Here is a 23,100-nt window from a genome sequence, read left to right on the forward strand (position 1 = left end):
GAGAGAAGTATGTGCCACTGGCATACTGCAAGATGTTGAAATGCTGCCAGTCTCTCAAGAGACAACCTACAGAAATCTGGTGAATGCATGTGGAAGCAGACAAGGTTCTTTGGATGAATCTGATATCTTTTATTAGACCAACGTAAATAGTTGGAAAAAAAAATGTAAGCAAGCTTTTAGGTTTAAAAACCTTTTGTCAGGCTGAGGAAGCTTCTGCAGTTGGTGTGTGCTCTTCCTGGATGGAATGACAAGTAAAGAAGCCAGCGGCTGGGCTGGGCTGCAGGCAAGACAGGCAGTCAGTGAAGATGTAGGTTGAAGAGTCAATGGGTGAGAGACGGGCCGGGTGGGGGGAGAGAAGGGAGATGAATAGTGGAGAGATACCTGGGGAGTCAGATGTCAGGCAGGTTATAATGTCATAAATCCAATGTCTAGGTTTAGTCCATGATTTTTAGTATCCAGGAGGTTGATGAAGTGGAGTTGGTAGGCTCCTCTCTGGGAAGCGTTTGGTAAGTTTCCTTTGAGGATCAGGACTGAGAGATTGGGGAGAGAGTGGTTTTCTTCTGAGAAATGTGCCCCCACCGGTAATTGGGTATTCCTGTCTTTGATGGATTTTCGGTGTGCGTTCTTTCTGGTGCGCAGTTGTTGTCTGGTCTCTCCTTATTTTCCATCAGGGCATTTGGTGCATTGGATGAGATATATTACATTTCTGGAGGTGCAGCTGTAAGATCCTGGGATGCTGATAGCTCTGTTGTGGGGTGTGGTAATTGTGGGGGTGGTGGAGATGTGTTGGCTAGTTTTGCATTTCTTGTTATGGCACGGTCTGGATCCTTTTGGTGTGTTCTGGGCTTGAGGAAGTTTGCTTCTGGTGATGAGGTTAGCGAGGTTCGGTGCTTGTTTGAAGGCTAGGATGGGTGGCTCTGGGAAGATCTCTTTAAGAATAGGGTCTCTTTCTAGATTGGGTTGCAGTTGTTTGAGGATTTGCTGTAGGGGTCTGAGGGAGGGGTGATAGGTCATAACCAGCGGTGTGCGATTTGTGGGGGGGTTTCTTCTGTACTGCAGCAATTCTTCATGTGGTATCCAGGTGGCTCTTTCAAACGTGCGATCTACCTCTCTGGAGGAGTGTCCTTGCTGGGTGAAAGCCTGTTTAAGATTGGTGAGGTGGCGATCCCGGGTGTTCTCTTCAGTGCAAATTTGGTGGTATCTGAGGGCTTGGCTGTATATCACAGGTTTTTTTGGTGTGTTTAGGGTGATTCACACTGAAGAACTGGTCAAATTCAATGCTGAAGAACTGGTCACTTAAATTCTTCTTTTTAGAAGTTGCTGCTGGAGCTCCTGAGTCTGTCTCCATAACAGCTTCTGTGTGATTTGTATGTTGGTCGGTGGGTTTCTTGTATAACGGGGTCTGTATTTTATCATTCTGGATACTGATCATCGTGTCAAAAAAGGAGATGTCGGTGCTGGAGTATTCAAGAGATAGTCGGATGGAGGGATGGTGATTGCTGAATTTCTGATGGAACTCAATCAGAGATTGCAGGTTTTGAGTCCAAATGATGAAGCAATGGAGTCCGCTGGGATGCCACAGGTGGGAGCTGGGACATGGCCCTTACCTGAGGGGAAAGCTTGAGGCCCACTTAGCAACTTTCTGCCTGTTCTTTCCGGTTTCCACAAGCATAAACAGGATCCAAAGGCCACCGCTGTGTTTCGTAAAACAAGATCAAAGGGCGGATTCTGTCTCTGGCCAAAAAAACATCCACAAGAATAATCAGTACAGTCTATCCCAGATCCACATGCGAGGCCGTGGTGGAAAGGATCTGCATTAGTAGCGGAGAGGAGGTGTTGCTGCAGTTACCTTAATCTCCTGATTCAGAAACCAGTGGACACTGGACACTAGGTAGTGTAATTATTGGTATCGATAGCTTTTGAGCTCCTGGTTGGGCTACCTGTTTAAGATTGAACGTCAGCTTTCTCTCTCTCTCTCTTTTTTTTTTACTTCGGCAATCCCTCACAGTTGAGGGTGATTGTCTTCCATGATTATCGTATTTGTGTGTCCAAAGATGGCTGGTGAGGCCTATTCAGGATCAGCAGACTCTACTGCAGTTCGGATATGTACATTTTTTCACTTACCAGTGGGCTGATTAGACATCCACGTGATTTTTATGATAGTTTAACAAGTATTAGAAAAAAACACTACTATCTAATGAAGAAGGGCAGCATGTGTAACGACACCCTAAGATACCACCCTGCCCTTCCTTCTTCCTGACATCAGACTAACATGGCTAACCACCTTTTGAAAACCCTTGCCGAGCCACGCTCAGAAATGTCTTGTGCCGACAGGTTGCACTGACTTCACATTCGTTCTCCCTTGGAGCTGTCTGCTTGTTATGAAAGAAGACTTTCTTTTAGAAATCTGAGCTGCAAACAAACTTCTTAAAAGACAAGCTATTGGATTCAGCTGTATATGTTCTGGGTTTTGCCAGTTGTAGCCAGACATTTTTTTTTTTTTTAATTTTGGCCTTAATTTTCAATGTTAGTTGTCACTACATGTATTTGCAAGGAAGATGTTTTTTCAACATATTGTAAATAATACAGTTTGATAACACAAAGGGGCCTGACAATGTAATGTGGCTATGATTTTTTTTTTAAATAAACTCAACACGTATCTGACACGCGTACTTAAAATCTCTGTGTTTTCTGAGCCAAAAACAATGCTGCCAAGAGGCAGGCTCTCTTATTTTTGGATTAATCTTAAAGACAATTTTTAAGTTGCTGCCTCTTTGTCATGAAGGATTTTGTTGTATGTGAGTGAAACAGTTACAGTTGTCACACAGGGAGTCAGTTTGAGATATCCTGCATATAATGATTTTGCAACAGTTTGATCATTAACACAAACTGTTTTGTCTTTCCAATGTTTTTGGCTCTGTTCCCCTTATACTTACATAGCATTTCCTATCTCCACTTGCTGCAAAGAAAAGAGGAGGAATCCGATACTTCTGGGGTGCGAGGAAGGTAGTGTCTGTCCTTTAAACTCAGCCTATTATCATTGTTTGGCAGGGGTGGGAGGCGAATTATAGAAGTCCTGTCTTACTGTACAGCCTACGCAGAGAGGTGAAACCGGTTCGTGGGTTGAGCTAAACATTCCTCCACAAAGAGGAAAGACGTCACAATTGTTTTCAGCCTCACTTGTGGTCCCATACATGTCCTTTTTCTGTGTCGACCGCCATTGTGGAGCCTGATCTACTCTGTGGAGTTGCAGGAGAAAGGGAATCCCCTGAGAATTGCATGAAAGGTGCAGGAATTGCGTAAGGGAAAGGAATGGGATTGTCTGTGTGGGTGTGATAGTCGGAGAGGGAGCAGAAAGTCAGAGCGGCAGTGTGACGGGCTGGCGACAGCAGGATTGAAGTGACTGGCTCTTTAGCCATCAGTAGACGACATGGATCATAGTCAAACCAGCAGGGCTAGGGCTGGACACAGGCATGGGCAAACTGGGTGGCCTCCTGGGGCCTGGATGGAAAGGGGGCCCAAAAATGGTGAAAATTATTATTATTATTATCGTTACCTCTGGTGAAGGGGGGCCCGATACTAAAAGTTCACCCAGGGCCACCAAGAGTCTAGGTACAGTGCTGCAAACCAGATAAGCGTACGGGAAGCACCCTAGTCTGAGAGGTTTCCTGATACATAAAGGATATCTACTCACTCCACATAGAGACACAGGTATGGAAAAAACAGTCAAAATGGCTTGTGGTTGTCTGCGCGAGGAATTTCAGTTGTGGATTAAGAATCCTTGAGTTCTGGTTCTTTTGCTTTGTGGATTACAGAAATTGTAAATTATATGCAGTTTTTATAGTTGTCCTGCTGTGACATTGGCATGGAAAGAGATCTTTAGTTGAAGCTTGCAGGTTGAAAGAATGGTGCAGTACGTCAATGTTTGTAAGAGCTTAGTATGTCTAAGTGGTTAAAATTCATAATCGTTGTATAAAAATACCAGAGACAGTGATTGATATTTAAAGACCCCCAGCCCCATGATGTAAAGACTCCATAGGCCCCACTGTTTTGTTAAAATCTGGGGAAATTCCCACATTGAAAATTTGGGGTTATATATGTAAAATATGAAGATGCATCTAAAAGGAACTAAATTGCATTTCCAAAACTAAGCTAAGTCATAATGTAATTTCACTCTTATCTGTATTCATTTCAAAGGAAAGTCAGCGACACTATATTGTTTAAAATACCTCATCAAGACACGTCATAATTTTCTTTGAAAATAGTTTTCTTCTACTTTGAAATAGCTGCTGACAGTGAAAATTAAAGGAGTTCTATTTAGAAACTTTCCAGCATATTTTATATTTTTTTCAATACTTCAGGTTCCTTAATTTAATAACAAAAACTTTTGCTGGAAATAGGCTCTTTCTGTTGTTTAGAAGATCAGCAGCTTATTCTCTTTATTCCTTCCTGAACTGAATTTTAATTTTTTTGTGTGTGGCACCTCCTCAATAGCTAATTGATTTCAAGTGAGGAAGAAACAGCAGGAGAAAATGAAATCTAAAGCAAAAAAACAACAACTTCATTTTATGCAAATGAGTCAAGTTGCATAAGAAAGGGGGGTAGAGAAATGTGATGATCTTAAATTGTCTTCATCCAATCTTTTTCACAAGATGCCAGCAAGTCTTGAAAGCAAGAGGATTTTCACTCTAAAAAATAACATTTTAGATGCTGCACAAAAGACAAATTTAATTCTGGGCTGCATCAACAGGAGCATTAGATACAAAGCACAGGAAGTGATAGTGCCTCTTTACTTGACACTGATTAGGCCTCATCTGGAGTATTGCATGCAGTTTTGGGCTCCACATTTAAAAAATGATGTGGAGAAGTTAGAAGGGGTTCAGAGGTGGGTGACAAAAAATGATAAAGGGCTTGGAAGGCAAAAGGCAGGGTAGATTTGCACCTTGTAGACTAACTAAATCAGGGGTATATAGCATAGCATTTCAGACTCACATGATAACTATGTCTCTGCTCTTGGAAAGCAAGTTGTGCGAGGAGAGAAAGAAATAGATATGTTCAGATGGTGGAAAAGGCGATTAAGAAGGAACATGCTAGCAGTCTTCAAATATCTGAAGGGATGCCATAAAGATGAGGGAGTATACCTTTTCTCTTGCTGTATAGAGCAGGACAAGAACCAGTGGCTTAAAGTTTTAGCAAAGTCGTTTTAGATTGGTTATCAAGAAAAAACTTCACTGTTAGAAGTAAGGCAGTGGACTAGATGGCCTAGGAAGTTGCAGAATCTCCATCACTGGAGGTATTTAAGAGGAGGATTGGGCAGGGATGATTTAGGCATAGCTATGCCTATGCTATGGGTATCTGGGTATTTCCCAAACTGCTGAGCTTTACTAGTTACTGCATGGGGCTGGGAAGGAATTTTTTTTCTTCCTTCGGTTGCTACACACTAGGGGTGTTTTTTCACCTTCCTCAAAAGCACTGGGTGTTGGCTGCAGTTAAGGCCAGGGATTTTGACTGGGGTTTGCCAGTGCTCCTGCTAGGACTAAAACTGGGAGGTTTCTGCCCAGAGGGTCTTGCCCCTCTGCTCAGGATCAGACTGATTGCTACATTTGGGGTCAGTAAGGAATTTTACCCGTGGGATCAGATTGGTATGGACTATGGGGGGTTTTTTTGCCTTTCTCTGTAGCAGAGAGTGTGGTCATCTTTCTTGGATCTCTAGAGCATATTTTAAAAACCCTTGTAGCAGCAGGACACTAACAGCCCTCTGCTTTACCTGGGGTAGGTTATGATGCTACAATCTTGTGTAGTTGTGCACAAGAGTTGATTGTAGGGTGGCCACCTTTTCCAAATTGGAAGGCGGGACATATGCCCACCTCTCCCCTCTGCAACCCTCTCCCTGAAGCAGAGCTGAGCAGAGCCCATGGGAGGCAGGAGGGGATGCGGGCTGCCTGCTCCAGGCTTAGGGCTCTCCACCCTGCTGCCCTCCCCAAGGAGCCCCACGCTGGCTGCACCATCATGGCAAGGTGCCCCCTGCCCACCCAGCAGGAGCAGGGGGAACAATTCCACGTCACAGCCACCACTACTGCCAGGTGGGCAGGGGTCGCCTTGCCATGGCTGCATGGCTGACATGGGGCTTGCAGGGCCAAGACATCATGGCAGGAAACGCCAAGCCCACATCTTCTCCTGCCCCCACACACAAATCTGTGGGGGGGGGGCAAGTTCCCCCATGGCCCCCTCCCTGGGAATGTGCGCAGCAGCAGGGAGCGGGCTCCATCCTGCTCCCCAGCCAGGCCTTGCAGCCACACATTCCTGCCCTGGGTCCCATGCAGTGCCCTAGCTGGGCAATGCCACCAACCCTGCCCCACTCCTTCCTTCACCATGGGGGTCTCTATCTGTCCCCCTCCCTGCCATCAGACTTGCCTGCAGGCCTGTGTGTGCATGCACACATGCACGTGGCACCCTCTGTGTCCCACTCTCTCCAGCCCCAAGCGGCCCCTTGCAGACTGGAACTGTGCCAACCTGCAAGGGGAAACCTGTGGTTTTCAGAAAACCCAGATCACTGTACCATACTGGGGAATCTGGGACAAATGCTGTCCCGGAGTCATTCAGCCCAGGACAGGGACTTGTTCTTTAAATTTCAGGGCTGTTCCACCCAGTTAGGCATGGGTGGTCACCCTAGCGAGTGCATAGTTTTAGGAATGGGTTAGGTAAGGATTTGTGTGGGATGGTTCGGATGGGGATGTTCCTGCCTCCGGCAGGGGGTTGGATGAGACTTTCCAGAGGTCTCGTCCAGCCGTACTTCTCTGTGATTCGGACTCTGGTTGGCACGGCAAGCACTGAACAGCCTCACTAACTAGTCTGTGCTGCTTCTCAGAGGTGTAACTGGGCAGCTGCGCAGTGCCCAGGGTGGTGCCAGCTGCTACGGTGCCAACTGCAGTGGCATGTTCAGCTGCCACTGTGGTTGCAGCTATTTTTGTGTCCTTTCACAAAGACAGAGCCTGGGGTGGCTATCCCATTTGCCCTTCCTTCCTCCCCCTCTGGCCCTTGAGTTACACTACTGTTGCTTCTCTTGTTCTGTTAAACTTTAGAGTGCAATATTGCTGGGCACCTTTCTTGTCTGTTAACTCTTCCCATCAGATATCATCCACACAGTGTCCTAGTTTGCATATGAGCTACGGTTTTTTTCAAAATTCTTTATCACATCTTTCTCAGTAAAGGAAATTAATTTGAGTTTGGAAAATAGCAAACACATATACAGAACAAAATCACCTACTATTCTGAAAGTAGAAGGCTCAAAAGGAGGAGGGAAGTGCTTCACTTGAGCTGTAGGTGTCTGGTTGTCATTTCTCTCCGTATTTGCTTTGTTTAGGCTTTAAAAATCAGGCTTTAATCTCTTGTGTTCACTGTTAACTGCCTAACTCATTTTCCAAGTCCAAATCTAAACTCAGAAGTTGTACCTCTTTAAGGTTATCCCCAACCTCCTTATTGAGAGGCAGTTACAGTGATATAAAGATTTTTCTGTAGGTTTCTGGGAAAAAAGTGAATTTTGCTCTAAAAGGATAGGTCAGCTTTATATATCAGTCTAGCTTCATGCATCCATGCTAGATACTATATCAATATAACTACTGGTAAAATGTACCCCTAAGTATACATCAATACAAAAATATTACGTAGAACAGATCTAAAAGTGTAATCATTTCCCAAAACGAAAGAAAATTTTTAAAATTCAAAAGGATGAAAATAAGTATCAAAGATTTGTATGGGTGGCGAGAGCACCCCTTACTCTACTGGTTTAATTAGACAATTTACAGTGTGTGTAGGAGGGCATTTTGCTGTTGTGGCAGTCCCTAACATGAAAGGAGACAGTATTCAACATGCCTATATAAGCTTTTCTCACGGTAAACAGGCACTGACATATGTTCTCAGTCATGATTAACTGCAGTGGCACAGCTGATCCTCTTTCAGGCACTGACCATCATGCCTCCAGAAAGATCTTAAGCCAGCTTTCATTTAGATGTATTGCTGCTGTAAACAATTTTTACTTTCTGATGCAATCAAGCAATTACTTCAAACAGGAGGACATCACAGCTTTTTCATCAGTCTAATATCTGGATTATAGGAGATTCCTTGAGCTGATGCTCTGTTGTATGAGCAAGGGGTATTTGAAAGTTAGTCATAGCAACATAACATACCATTATGTAATCTGCTACCCACCAGAGTCTTATTTCCTTTTTTTTGTTTAAAGAGGCAGAGAACCTTATGTCACTTGTAGTTGTGGCCTCCCCAAATTCTGTATTCATTAATAATCTACTTCAAAATCACTTTCTTTTTCCATCCCTTGCATATTAGCACCAGTGTATGAAAAAGAACTGCATTCCCTGGTCTGTTCTCTATCATCACAAGTCACTTCTTACCTCCTCCATGTCATCTGATCAACACTGGTGCAAGAGCCTTCATCTGTGCAGTCCCTCTTTAGATCAGCTCCTGGGACAGCTCTATAGAAAATGTGCTGCCTTCCAGACGTGCTAAGATTCCCAGAGACAATAAAGAGGGGGAGACAATTCAGTCAGATCCCAGCTGTATCAGAAACGGCTTTTCATTCTTTTCTCCTGCTGTTTAGGTGAGTTGCTATTCAACTGTCCTGCCATAAAGGGAAGAGACATGATACCCTGGTGTAATATCACACCTGGAGAAACACAATCTGCAGAATAGTTTTCAAAGTTCAACCTATAAATGTAGTATTTAATACTCTGTAATGCATGGGTAGGTGATGGGCCAGTGGGCCAGATTTATCCAGCCTGTGAAGGTAGCAGTGGTGGCTGTGTTGGAGTAGAAGTGGTGACCTGCTTCAGACTGAGCTGTGTTACTTCAGCCTGCTGCTTCCTGTTATAATGCATGGATCACTTTCCATTCCTTGTCTAGTTCATACTCTTAAGCAATTGGATTAAATAAGAGGTCTCTGGCAGCACTACAGTATATCGACGTGCAAGGTTCTTGTCACTACCATTTGTGCATTGACTACGGTGTGATAAACCTGGACTGAAAAAGAGAATTAATTCCTCTGGGCCAAATTCAACCCTGGTGTCACTCCATTGAGTACAATGGCTTTAAACTGAGGATGAATTTGGCTCATACCTGACTCTGGCAACATTCACTGTGCAGCAGCCAATTAACAAGAACAGTGTCACCAGAGGATAGAGCCAAGATAAACAGTGTCCTCTGAGGTCACTCCAGGGCTGAGCACCTTTAAGAAATGGCTGCTGTAATCTGTGTAATGAAGAGTTGGGGAAAAGGATACTGCTCCTTTTAGAATCTGTGTGTAAGAGAACCCATAAGCTATTCCCGTGATGTGATCAAATGTGACTGAGACGACTGCAGGCTCCTGGACTCTTATTCTATAAAGTCTACATCAGAGCAGCACAGGAAAAGATCAGAGGGAACAGCTTCTGCTATATTCAGAAAGGTACATATTTATATTTTCCTATGTCTCGGATCTGACATGCTTTGTTATCATAGGGTAAGCCACTCTTTCAGATGGTACCGGGCAGAAAAAAGCAGTTTTTGCCTTGTTTTTGACTGGCCCTCACTGTCGTGAAGCTAGTCCGTGGGCAGCTACAGCCTTCATAGAAGAAGAAAAGGACATATTTATGTGTAATGCATTTGTAGCATGCTGTAAACCCAGACAGGTGAAGGAAGCGAGATACAATAGCCCAAAGTTGAACATGTAATTTATGGCTAGCTATGGTAGAATTGAGTACTCATTCAAATTACTTTTCAAGGAAAAGCCGAGCACGAGTCAAGGCTATGTGCAATTATATTTATGATTGTGAGGGGGAGTTTAGTAAATGTGCCCCTGTTGTCGTCTTTTCTGCTTGTTTCCATTCGGAGTAGGGAGCTACAGTACAAAGTCCCCATCTTCCCTCTGAACAGGGAGAGCGGCGAGCCAGTACTTTGGCAGCAGGCACTGTTGCTGCTTATGGGATATCTCCCTGGTGCCTCAGCCCCTTAAAGGCACATTTAAAAAACAACCCTATACTTCCTTGGCGGTGTTACCAGCAACATCTCACCGCATGAAATCTAAAACAAGCTTTAAAACTCCAATTCAAGGTTTCTATATTTGTGGTTTCCTTTCTGCACCAGCTCGGCTAGGGATCACAATAATAGGCTGCTAAGCTCCAGGTTTGGGCTCTCATGCATTAGCTCAATGCTGTATTGTTTAGCATACAACAGAAAAATCATCTGGTGCGTGAATTCAGTTTGCATCTCCAAAAATGTGCTGTCATATTTGGCACAAATGCTACAAGCTGCGCGTGTGTGAACCGTTCTATATTTTTTATTTCATTTTTCTTCATCAGCCTGATGCTGCAGTTCTAGTTTTACTTGTTTAACACTGCTCTAGCAGTGTTTGTTACTGCCTACTGTCTACTGCTGTTTGCTAATCTTCCAGCAGTATCTGTGGAATTAGAGCTGGCTGGGAATTTTCTTACAAAACTTCCTTTTGGACAGAACATGCCAATTCATCAAAAATGATCTTTGTTTAGTGGGACCACATCAGTTACAGGGGAAAAAAAATCCCAAAACTTTCTTTAGAAAAGATTCCTCAGGTGTAAAATGTCTAGCTCAGTAATCGCCAACCAGTGGATCTTGATCCATCGGTAGATCTCGGAGCCTCTTGGAGTCGATCCGAGGTTGGGGTGGGGGCTGAGTGCCTGTGTGCATGCATGCACGCACCCCAGCCCAGCAGGTCAGCCCATGGGGGAGGGAAAGGGCGGGAGCTAGATCAAGGCCCTCGCAATGAGGGATAGTGCCGCAGAAGCAGGAGCAAGGGTAAGTTGAGTGGGGCCCCGGCCGGGTGGTACTTACCTGCTGGGGAGGTGCACCCCTAAATACTTTTTTCTCCTTGTGCCTGAATTTGCCTCCCCTTCCCTCCCCACAGACTTACCTGCTGGGCTGGTGGTGGCACACGATAGATCGTGGGTTATTTCTAAATGCCAAAGATGATCTCCTTAAAAAGGTTGGAGACCACTGGTCTAGCTGAAGCAAGAGTTGACTCTCCACCCAAGAATAACCAAGGGGTTAGGACACTCCCCTGGCATCTGAGACCACATTTCAAATCCCTGCTCTGCTTCAGTCACACTCTCTTTTCCCAACTGAGGGCTCTAGCCACCCTAATGACCAGCAGACACAGGGCTGGGAAGGATGTGGCTGCCTAGGGCAGGGGACAGTTTCCCAGCCCCCTGCCCCAGCCGATTGGGGTGCAGGGCTGAGAGGCAGTGGAGGTGGGACAGCTTCTCCTACCCTATAAAGCCCAGGCCTGACCCCAGTGCCTCCTTCCAGCCTGGAGCTGCTCCCAGGGGAGCCTGGAGCTGGTCCTGGGTGCCGTAGGGGGCAGAGCAGGGCAGGAATAGCACTACACTGAACTGCTCGCATTGGGAGCAAATTTGCTCCAGATGGGCACACATGTAGCTGTGCTCAGGGGGGGGAGCTTACTGCACTTTATTTTACTGTGCAGTAAGCTTAAACTGCCTTAATAGGACATGTAGACACACCCAGAGGCTACTTTATCTCTCTGGCCTAATGAATATTTATTTATACAAAGCAAAAGAGCTCTGACAGGAGAGACTGAGAGAGAGCCCTCAACCCCAGCATAGCCAACAGCCTAGCGCCTGGAAGATTGAGGTTTAAGCGTGGTCTGAATGTGGTAAAGCAGGGACTTGCAGGTGGGACACCACACCCCAGGACAGCAGCCCAAGCACACACAAATGGGTATTTTGGGGCTGGGCGAGATGCAGTGATCAGGTTTTTCACAAACACGTCCAAATGGAATGAGAAGAATCTTGAAGTCAAGCAGACTGTTTCCTGCTCAGCTCACAAAGGCGGGTGAAGGCAGGCATGGTGCATTGTGGGCTGGACTAGTATTGCCCAGCAGAGACTGGGCCTATGGATAGTTCAAAACAACTGTGGAAAAGAGTGAATAAGTAGGAAATAGAAATAAGTTTCTCTAGAAAATGTTTTTCCCATGAACCTATTAGCTACAGAAGGTAGGGCATTTTTATATGTGCTCCAGGAGGCGCTTTAATTAGTGAGCTGCACTAATTAAAAGCACCGAAGCATCAGGTGTATCAATGTCCCCCATACCGAAGAATGGCAGAGGTGTGCTTTGATCTAAAGCTCATCAACCAAGCTTTAGTTCAAAGCACCCTGCCAGCATTTTTCAGCACAGACATGCTGATACATATGATGCTAGCATTTGCTGGAGCACATTAATTTCTGTGCTCCATCGGACTTGATTAATTGAGTCTGATCCAACACACTGGATTTCCAGCAAGTCAGAACTGGCTCCCTGCATGTGTATAGGACCCCATAGATTTCTTCCCAAATTATAGTTGTAATCCTGCAATGGGATCATGGAACAGGTTGGCAGACTGAGGAGAGGCCTCCTCTCTATGTGGATCACTTTCTCCACCACCGAAAACTGGAATCCATTTTAAATAACACATGATCACTCCATCCCATTTCTAGGATAGTCAGTGCGGAAGGATGCTTTTTAGCCAATAGAAACAACAGAGGGAGTTTGAAATGGTCAGAATGTCATTATCCTAATTGGAATCTCTCCAGGGCAATGCAGTTAAACACCCCTATAAAGGCTAATTGATGGGAGTTCCTGATACACAATAGGCACTTCTTTTTGTTCTTCCCCTGTCATCCAATGAGAAGAAGCCTATATTTGTATTATTTCAATCTGGAAAGACAAAAATAAAAGGCAAAAGGACTAGAACAAAAATAAAATCAGCAGAAGTTTGCGCTTATGGAAGTTTGACATTTCTGTAGCCATGGTAATGAAGCTGAATTATAATACTGAAGTGTAGAGGGAGAGAGAAAATTTACATTTAGTGTGAAGAGTACTCGATGGAAAAAGAAGGTAAAAGTGAATGTAGCTTGATTTCAAGATGGTGATGGAATATGAAATTACATTGTACTGTACAATAGCAGATAGGGCCAGGCAAGGTTTCCTTTGATGCAGTTTATTTCCATTTGGCTGTATGTTGATTTCTGCACATGAAGGAACGTAAACCTCATTTCACTTTTAGTTGTATTTCTGCATTTGTCAGAAAATGAAGGAGAAAAAATATGCTCCATATTTTAAAATATTTTTTAAATATTCAGTTAAATATTCCCCCCCTTTTAAAGCACACCTATAAATTTGCAGTTGCTACAGCCACACCTAATGCTTGGCAGAGGTTAATGAAAACCTTTTTGTCAAGTCAGTCTGCTAGCCTTCTTTCATGGAAAGATTGAGAAAGCATCGTCTGAATGCTATAGTAAGAGAGATGGTCTTAATTACGCACAGTGTGGGAAACTCAGAAATTAAAATTCTAATCATGGTTTTGACACAGATTCCCCTGGTCTCTGGCATAGTAACACAGATTTTACAAGTATATGCAAAACCATGCAAGCAGCTTTGCACATACCTAAACGCATACATAATTAGTGTAGGCATACAAAACAGGCTTGCAAACACATGCAAATCTTGATTTTTCACAAGTGTGTCAGGTGTTCTAATGCAGTTTGGGCTCAAGCTTTGCAAAACTTGGATATTAACCTCTTGAACCTCAGTTTTACCATCTGAGAAATGGGGCTAAAATCTACCTCCCACAAGTGTTATTAGACTTAAATAGTTAATTTGAATGGCCTCTGAAGAAGAATGTTCCATAATTGCTTATTATCACATTTTGCTCTGTGGACACTGGCTACTAGCCACCATGTTTCTGAAATGAGTTCAGACCCCGTTGTCCCCAGGCACTCTTCTATTGTAGTCAGCTTCTATTACCATCAATACCATCAGGCCAATGGAGAGATTCTTTTGTAAAGGAAGGGTGAATGGTATAAATTTACCAAGCACTCCCCATTCACCAGGTTATGTGAGCTAATAAAAGCTAGATTGGATTATAAACCCTCTTGTATCAAAACAGTACAGTACTGACTGGCTGCTTAGAGACTCATAATAAACTCCGAACAACCAACCAGGCACTTGGCAGTTATATTAAATGCATGAAAAATGATAGCAGAATTAGATGTAGTATCATCTTTCCACACAGGGATGATTTATCAGTGGGACTAAATCGATTAAGGAAAGTGTTTAAAGTACTGTTTGTTCCCACATTTTCACCAGTTATTCATAATGTCAAGAATATTAATGTCACCTTGCTGTTTGGTATCTGTGTATCCTCAAATGGATGTCTTTAGTAAATACAGATAAGAACAGTTTGTCCTTGTCAAGTGCCATGCATCCAAACATATTGGTATGCCTTTCAGACAGAAATTAATTTAATTCAATAACATCCCGCTAATTACAAAAAGTAATATTAATTATCATTTACTGGAAGGATCATTGAGGCATAGAGGTTAGGTCACTTTCCCAAGGTCATATAGGACATCTGTTGCTAAGGGGAAGATAAAAACTAGATGCCCTGACACAAAGCTGCAAAATTCTCTCATCCTTGTGACAGAAAATAGATATTCCAGTATACACCATGCTGTTATATGTTACTGCAAATTTTGTGATTATTTTCAGACTATGGTTACACAACTAGGGAGCAAAGCTGTGAGATTGAATCTTGGATATACTGATAAACAAGATATATTATCTTTTGGTTTGCTTAGCTTGTTTGGATTTATGTTTATGGGCATTAATTGAGAAATTAATGTTAATTATAGAAATTAGGCTTTCTAATAATTAAGTAATCATTTTAATATGGATTTAAATCATTGCATTTCTTAATGTCTCATTTTTAAGCATCATTAAATCCAGACTTTCTTATACCAAAGCAACTAAGACACACATTCCTTTTTAGCCGCCAGATAATGTTTTTAAACAGCTTGTTGACTTTCCTCCTTCAAGCATTTCACTTTGTTAGCAAACGGACACTTTTCCGTGTGAATGGAAAAAAACAGATTATTACTAGCATTCATCACTTTGTATCAAATCCCTCCAGACTGTCCTATGATACGAATATGGGGAGCGTATACATTTATTATGAAGCACTGAAATGGTGACAGATTAAAAAAAATGAGTCTCCTCACTGGGAATTACCTTAAAATGGATGAGCCCCATTGGTAAAATCAATTAGTTTTGCACCCCAGGGAACTCTAGGTACAAGACAGGTTTTAACCGTGTTCACTAGTCTGACTGGAGAAATATCTGTAAGTGACTGGTAAATTAGATTAGTAACAAAATGCTTCACTCTGTTAAAATAATAGAGGAGTCCGCTGTACAGGAATAAGACCGACAGTTATGATAGTTTGTTCTGACTGTTTTAACTTTACATGCCACTATCTCCCTGTTTAAACATATACAGGGCTTTTTTGCATTGTTTTAAGAAAAGTGCATCTCAGGTGGTCTTTTAGTAGATGCCTTGCCCTCCCTCCCTCCCCCCCTTCTTTTTGCCAGTTACTTTTCTTTAAAAATCTGGCTAGTTAAAACCCAAACAGAAAATGACTCCCCCTTTAAAAATATAATTGTTTTATTGGATTTTGATTGGTTAACAGCCCAATAAAGGTACAGATGAAATTCGAGTTGTATTTGAAAGTCATTATTTGATCATTAGTTCTGACAAACAGAATGGGGTTTAATCAGTGGTTCTCATCCTTTTTTTAGTCTCAAGGTACCCCTTGCTAGACTCAAGGCAACCCTTGGTAAATGACAGCTCTTCATTTGCACTTGATTTTTGACTACAGAACAATAGAGCAATTCTTTTGTTGCAGAAAGACCACAACGCTTAACATTTTTTAAAACTATGGATTTCTGTTTGAAATATCGGGGCTTATCTTGTGAATAATGTTTGCACACCTGGCTGCTGCAGCACCCTTGTTGACTGGGTTAGATGCTTAAGAGACGCCCAAGCACCACAAAAAGTGTCACTGATGATTCAGTGTTTGCATTCACCTGTATCTGCTTAACAAACACTGAACTAACACATTGCCACTTCCCTACCTACACTCTTATTATTCTCAAATCAGAGGATTCATTTCCTGTGCTAAAGTATTATGTAGTGCTGATGAGCAGTATTAAATATATTCCCTCTTTTACACTAGCAGTGGCTAAACTTCACTGAGTGAAGTTTACTTTTTTTTTTTTTTTTAGTTTAGACTCCATTGCTCAAGTCTGTGAAGTGCCACAGGACTACAGGATCATAATAAAGAGAAAGTTCATCAGCCTATTGCTACTTGGTTTTAGTTTCGCGCTCTCTCTTGTCTCAACAAGACAAGAACCTGCTTCTTCTATTGCCAGATTGTCAAATGTCATGGCGTAATAGATTGGAAAATTTTGCCTGAAGTAACCGGTGTGGCAAGAAAGAGTTGATCCATCACAGAAAGGTTAAATGTTTTCTACTAACTCACCTGTGTGCATGAGAGAGGATCTCAGGTGTGGGTTGAATAGTTTTTAGAGAAGAAATCCAGGTGTAGTTAAGCCTGGGGAGATGGGATAAAGATGAGCTAAACCTAACTGCTCTTTCAAAAGCCCAACCCAGAGATAGAGGTAGTTCAGCTTTTATATACTGAGCAAACTCTGTAAAGAGACTTTTAGAAAATACCTTTCCAGTTTCACCCACATTATAAGCATTTCCTAGACTCTTCTAGACTCTTGCTTATTTGGGAGCAAAATGTACTACACTGCAAAACTTGATGAGACACCAAAGACATGTTTGTACCATCAGATTTATTTAAACTGGACACGGAAACTGAGGATGCACCAAATAGGGTATATGACTAGAAAGCTATCATATATGAGTAAAAGCACTAGTTATGTGTATAGTCCCATCTAAAAAAGCAAGGTCCTACATCTATAAGATATATAAGAAGGGTTATCAGTGCTTCAACAAGTTAGGACATGAAATTTTAATAGATGGTTTCTGTGAAGATCTTTTTGATGATTTACATTTATTCATTATTTTACACATTTTCCCACTAGAGCTGTTTGGGAGCTTTTTGTTTATTTTTTTTTTGTTTTTACTTTTTATTTTTTTAAATCCTTTTGCCAATATTTTACTGTTTGCTTATTACTTCGATTCTCTGTTTAGCTTTTACATTCATAGATAGATTCATAGATTGAAGAGTCAGAAGGGACCACAATGGATCATCGTATCCGACCCCCTGCCCCTGGCAGGAAAGAGGACTGAGGTCAGATGACCCCAGCCAGGTGACTATTCAGCCTCCTCTTGAAGACCTCCAAGCTAGGTGATAGCACCACCTCTCTTGGAAGCCCATTCCAGATCCTGGCCACCCTTACTGTGAAAAATTTCTTCCTCATATCTAACCTAAATCTACTCTCAACTCTTTAAGGCAGGGACCATATTTTCAAATGTGTTTCTAACCCATAGAGGTTTTGATGTAGACTGAGGCCTTTGAACCTATGTCAGTACAAGTCTTAATTTAAAACTGTCTTGTGTTATTCACTTATGGGAGGCTTACCCATGTTTGATTTATATTCTGCTGTGTATTTAATATATTCTGTGAATCCACACTAAGTGTGGCGTTATAGTTGAATTTCTAAAGCTGCCGTAATGAACCCAGGAATAAGTACCCTGTTGTGCACTAATGCAGTAATGTTGGTTGAATTACATTTTTAAATTTTCATATGGTATTTAAAACCAGAGTTCAATTTTTGGTACATGCTCCCTTTCCCCTCCCTCTTCCTCCCATTTAGGTACACGCTTAATATCTACACAGTGAAATATTGACAATAAGATGCTTTTATGGCTGATCTATTCTGCAAACCTTTTTTCTTCCACATTTTTGAAGCAGATGCATTACCTGTTTTCCAAGTAGAGGAGAGACTAGGGTGGAAAAAAAACAAACAGTTTTCTTTTCACTGAAAACGTGAAGCTAGAGAACAGTGACTTGCTGCTTATTAAATCCACCTCCTCTTGAAAGCATATTTCAGGATAATAGTCTCTCAAAGGAACTCTTAATAACAACATGATATTGCTAAGATGCTTGGGTATTAGATAACATTAAAGACACCAAGTATTTTTTTTTAAATAAACTCTCCTTAGAAAAATAACCCATATTGCAAATAGCAAGTGTGCTAAGCCAAGGAAAGGATAAAAAGAGCATATTCTTTGGAGGCCCTAGCTAGCAATCTGGAAGCAGACAGATGTAGCTGTTAAAACAGCCTTTACTGTTTTAACCCTCAGCACTGGGATTTAGATGCAGGTATCCCACTGAAACACCACATGGGACTGAGCCTTTAATACCCTTCAGGATTTAAATCATATGGGTAGTCAAAACTAATTACTTGATTGAGAGTTTTTCTGGGGAGGGGCTCTACAACCCATCCCCAAAAGATAAGCAATTTGAATTCTAGTTTATAGGGTGGATAAAAAACAATGATTTTTAAAAAATTGGATTTTTGATTTAAATCAGATTTTTTTATTTAATTGTATTTTCATTTTTAAGATGCTTTTGTAAAACATGAAACATATAAAGATAGCTTTTATTTAAGATATGTTAAAGCTCAAAGAATTTCATCATGGAATAGGCATTATAACTTCTAATTATATACTATTTGAGACAATATATTCATGTAACTTTTTTAGAAGTTTTATAAATAGGTCACAACAGGCAATGGACTATATTAGGGGCCCAATCTTATGGGATTCTCAGGGGCTTTTTATGGATTAGTAAAATTAAAGAAAACCACTCGACCCAATGGGACTTAGTACTCAGTCCAGAAGATCCCACTAAGCATCTCTGTAATGCTTTGTTTCAGTTCTCAAACTATGGATTTGTGTCTCCTGAGATCATAGACACTGTTCTTTGGGTAGCTAGATATCTTTTATTGGATCAACTAAATAGTTGGAAAAATTGTTCTTTGCAAGCTTTCTGGCAAAAACACCCTTCTTCAGGCATAGGGAGAGTTTGTTGTCTCTAGAGATAACATCCTTGTTAACAGCAGTATACGGAGATGAGAGATAACAGACCTGATTACCTACCATCAGCCCTATTGTCTCTCTGCAAGTTTGTGTACACACAGTCAAGCCCTTACCTCTCTCTAAAGGCGCAAAGTTTCAGAAGTTACATGCATAAAGGATATCAAACAACAAGAATGCACTTTTTGTAGCAGACAACAATTAAATTGAGGCTTCCTGAACAGCGATTTAAATCGATTTGATTTAAATCAAACCCACCCTACTTGTTTAAAATGTTCCTGTTGCTCAAATCTCTGTTGATCAAGACATAAAAAATGACTAAGATTAAAAATAGCTCCTTTACCCTAGTGCCATTATGGTAATGCAGGAAAATCTAGTTTAAATTTTAGTTTCCAACAACACGGGTTCATAGCTGAATGTGGAAGCAGAACAGAAAGCTGCTCATTCCTTGAGAAAAGGGAAGTTGCTTTCCCAACTGGTTCAGAAGAGCTGGCCTACATTAACCTTCAGGGCAAATGGGGTGGCAGCTGTATGTCTAGTCACATAGTTTCTGGGGTAGCTGGAGGGGATTTGAGGTTGGGACTTTTTGTAGTTCAGAGATTTTTTCCCCCCCAAACTCTGTTTTTTGTCAGGCAAGGTTTATTTTCATATCTGAGGTTTTAAAATTGATATTATGCATCACCACAGCAACAGCGGGCCAGTAGAGGTCAAAGTGAAACACCGACCTTTGAAACAAAAATCTTCTCTTTGGGGCTGGGGGGGATGAGAGCTCCCGGAGGGGTTTCGTATCGCACAACCCACCAGCTCAAAGCCACGGTCACCAGTCAAGCCAAGTCATGGAGGTTGTTGATATCCAAACAGAAATAACCATCCACATCAGGATCAAAGTGAAAGCACACCCAGACCGAGCCTCTGTGTTTAAACATTAAACAATAGCTCCCAAACAGCAGAGCTAATCTCAAATAAATCTGCCACTTGACAGGTAAAAGGTGTGGCGATAATATGTGGACTGTAACATGATATCATCCATTAAACAGTAGTTTATGGAGAAACACCGCTGGAAGACCCACCTGAAAGGTCTCAACGGTGTGGTGTGTTTTGCCAGGTTTTGTGAAATTAAGGTTAACTGCACAGGGAAACCACACTCTGAACAACACTACTGAGCATCAGGCTCTTTCCGTGGGAAGCCACACGTTGAACAAGCGGCGAGAGGGACACTGAAGTTCTTACTTTTCCTTTCCACTTCCAAATGAGTCTTGTTTTTCCTTTTTTTCTGATGTGAAATCTGTTGGCAATTGCTTCAGGGCCAAGCAATAGGATTCAGGAGCAATAAGTTATGCAATAGTCATGCATCGTCAGCAGGGAGCTGCTGTTTCACCTTATATTTACAAAAAGGACTTCTCCACGGGATAGCACTTTGCAACAAAGACGAGCTGTCCCTTCAAGTGATGCAAACTAACTTACCCCTGAACTGTTGTGCATCATCCTAATTTGCAAGCATGGCAAGGACCATTAAAGGTGGTCCCAGGTATATCAGCAACATCCCTTAGTTGCCAATGCAGTAGCCCACAGTAATATCTTATTGGAGGATGCTGAAAGATCCAGTGTAATAATAATTAAAAAAAAAAAAACCTCTCCAGCAATGGCACACAATTCAGACCCCAACAAATGCCCTCTCCAGTTTAAGACATGTCTGAATGCAGGCAGGATGCCATCCAAAATGCCACTGCTATCCAGGCAGACGGGGACCATCTTCACTAGTAACAGGAAAGGTTAAGCACTCAGTGGTAATTAGCAGGCTGTCTGGTTTCTTGGGAAGAAGCTGCATACCCACATACATTCAAGAATTGTTAACACATCTCCAACATATTCATAGTGCTGGTCCGCCAATGGCATTCGAATAAGTAGGGAGGTCCACTAGAAAGAGGATTTTGTCAACCTCGGAGGCCAAGCCAAGCCCCACCTTTGGGAAGATTGAGACTTCTGCATTTCGAAGGATTGGGAACACCAGCCCTGAAGAGCTGAGTCTTTTCCACAAAGAACATGGGAAACTTGCTACAGCGGTCCATAGGATGGCTACTGTGGGAGGGAACAGGGTAGCCGTGCCAGCCCTGTGATCTTGCTGATGGGTGAGAGGAGCTTCTTGCTACCTTGGACATGCAAAAGCCAAGAAACAGGATTTTCCTCTGAAAAACGATGGAGCTGAGAAACTAAAAAGAGGCAGTTCAGGGCAGTTCTCTGCAAGGGAAGCGTAGAAGATAAACATCAACCCGGCCAACTAATCCAGGGCCAAAGAAACAGACTGTAAGTGCTCCGAACAAATTGCCCTCGCTGAGCCGCTAAGATAAGTGGAGGAGGGAACAAACAATAACCGTACTATGAGTTGAGCATATCCCCATGGCAACCTAACCATCATCTGACCTCCAAACGTGCTGTATTGGGTGATCCAAAGTTTGAAGCGAAGGGGTGGGTTTTTCACGGAGAAGGATCTTGGTGCAGACCCCACCGAAGAGGCACAGAGGAGCAGGTGCGACTGTGATGGAGTGGCAAGCACAAGCAGTGCTGTTGGTCTTTGATAGGAAAGAGTCTGAGGGCAGGACCCAGAGGCCTTTGAGGTTGAGTCACGTGTCCTTCCCAAACTTGTGTGTCCAGTAGTTTTACAAGATGTTGAGTGATGTCAAACTTCATGGAAGTGGGAATTGGGGAGATGCAGCATCTTGCAGGACTAGACTATTTGAAGGGAGTTTGTTGGGTAGAAAGAGTTAACTCATAAATAACAAGAGACGCACAGGGGAGGGGAAATAGCCTCCAAATTCCTAAGACCCATGTTTGATTGCAAATAAAAGCGACTCAAGCATTCACTCAGCCTTGCGCTAATCCGGCCACATTCCAGCCCCTCTCCCTCCCCACCCCTTGTCGGCCCTTACCAGAGGAAAATGCCAGAACGGGAGAGAAGAGGAGACAAGGCGGGGGGGGATCATCAGAAGCGATGCTCATTGTCTTAGCTGTATGAGAGCAGTGTACCCAAAGCCGCATGCAAATCATCTGTGCACTTGCAGAAAGACTAAATCAATTCTTTAAAGGCACAGTCCGGGTTGAAACTTCTATGCGTCACAAAATACAAGCCATGGAATCACTCATTACAATAATAAATGCATCTTCCTGCATGGTGCTAAGTAAGTGGCTTTGAAGGGATTTAGGGTATGAGCTGAGCAGGATGACGTGAATCCCATCTGGTGAGGTTCATGTTCATGTTCTAATGCCCTGAAGTCACCCCCCCCCTGGACTGCGGACACACAACCACCATCAGCAGAGAAAACAAGTTTCAGGGAAACAATAGGCACAGCCTCATTAGAGGATTCTAGCTGGCTGCAGCAACGAGCCAGTCAGCAAAATACAATGCACGCTTTTGTTACATCTCCTGAATTTCCTGTGCCCGGATTCCTCTCTACTGATACAGGGATTCAGCTTAGCAGCTTTATAACTGGCATAGGAGAGGGGGAAATCAGTGGTTTAAAAGAAATCATTAAGGGCGCTGACACAAGTGAAGGCTATTGCGTTCCTGAGAAGCACTGCACTGGGAGCTCAGATCCGAGGCTGTATCAGCAGGGACACTGGTGGGGCCACAGTTTTCTTGCCCCACTCCCCATCAAGCACCCACATTGCAAGCTCTGGATGAGAGAGGGTAACTCAGTCTCCAAGCCACACGAGCCCTTTGCTGGAGCGCTCTGCAGAAGGGCTATGTGGTGTTTCCTGTGATGTCATTGCTTGCAACCTGCACCTACCTTTCACATGGGATTTTGCCTAATTATGTCTGATCTCCGCTGACCTGTGGTCAGAATCAAAGGGTGAAAGGTTTCATATTTTGTTGCTTACCTATTGTTCTGCACCCCTTCCACATTGCCCAAATTACCCCCTACATCCACTTCTTTAGGATCTTACATACTTTTCCATGTATAGGAGAGCTTTGTAAAGGCCCTTTGAACATGGACCCAGTCTCTAAGCAACTGTGCATTGGAAGTTGCAGCTAAGTGGCTGTTGGGGGAAGGAAGCAGGACATTAAGACAGACGCTTGTTGACTGCTTCTGAAATTTGCTTCTAAAGGAAGTTTCCAAAGAAATGTCCATCTCTGTATAAAACAAAGGTATTTCCCCCTCTACTATACAGCACCCTA

The 23,100-nt window shown here is 42.7% G+C and overlaps 1 protein-coding gene across 5 annotated transcripts in view; it reads left to right on the top strand.

Moving 5' to 3' along the window:
• The first annotated feature begins 1,759 nt into the window (after positions 1-1,759).
• COMT (catechol-O-methyltransferase) overlaps positions 1,760-23,100 on the top strand; it is a 35,020-nt gene continuing 13,679 nt past the window's right edge. Inside the window, exon 1 of one of the 5 annotated variants that reach the window (XM_014518936.2) lies at positions 1,760-1,891. The gene's annotated coding sequence lies outside the window, so the exon portion shown is untranslated. Of the gene's footprint in view, positions 1,892-2,969; positions 3,007-3,169; positions 3,287-9,205; positions 9,458-23,100 lie in introns of those variants that run through there. The other 4 variants (XM_025201508.1, XM_014518941.2, XM_025201509.1 and 1 more) reach the window with 4 other exon arrangements.

Source organism: Alligator sinensis, unplaced genomic scaffold (genome assembly GCF_000455745.1).
Source record: "Alligator sinensis unplaced genomic scaffold, ASM45574v1 scaffold570_1, whole genome shotgun sequence".
In the NCBI taxonomy this organism is placed as follows: domain Eukaryota; kingdom Metazoa; phylum Chordata; order Crocodylia; family Alligatoridae; genus Alligator; species Alligator sinensis.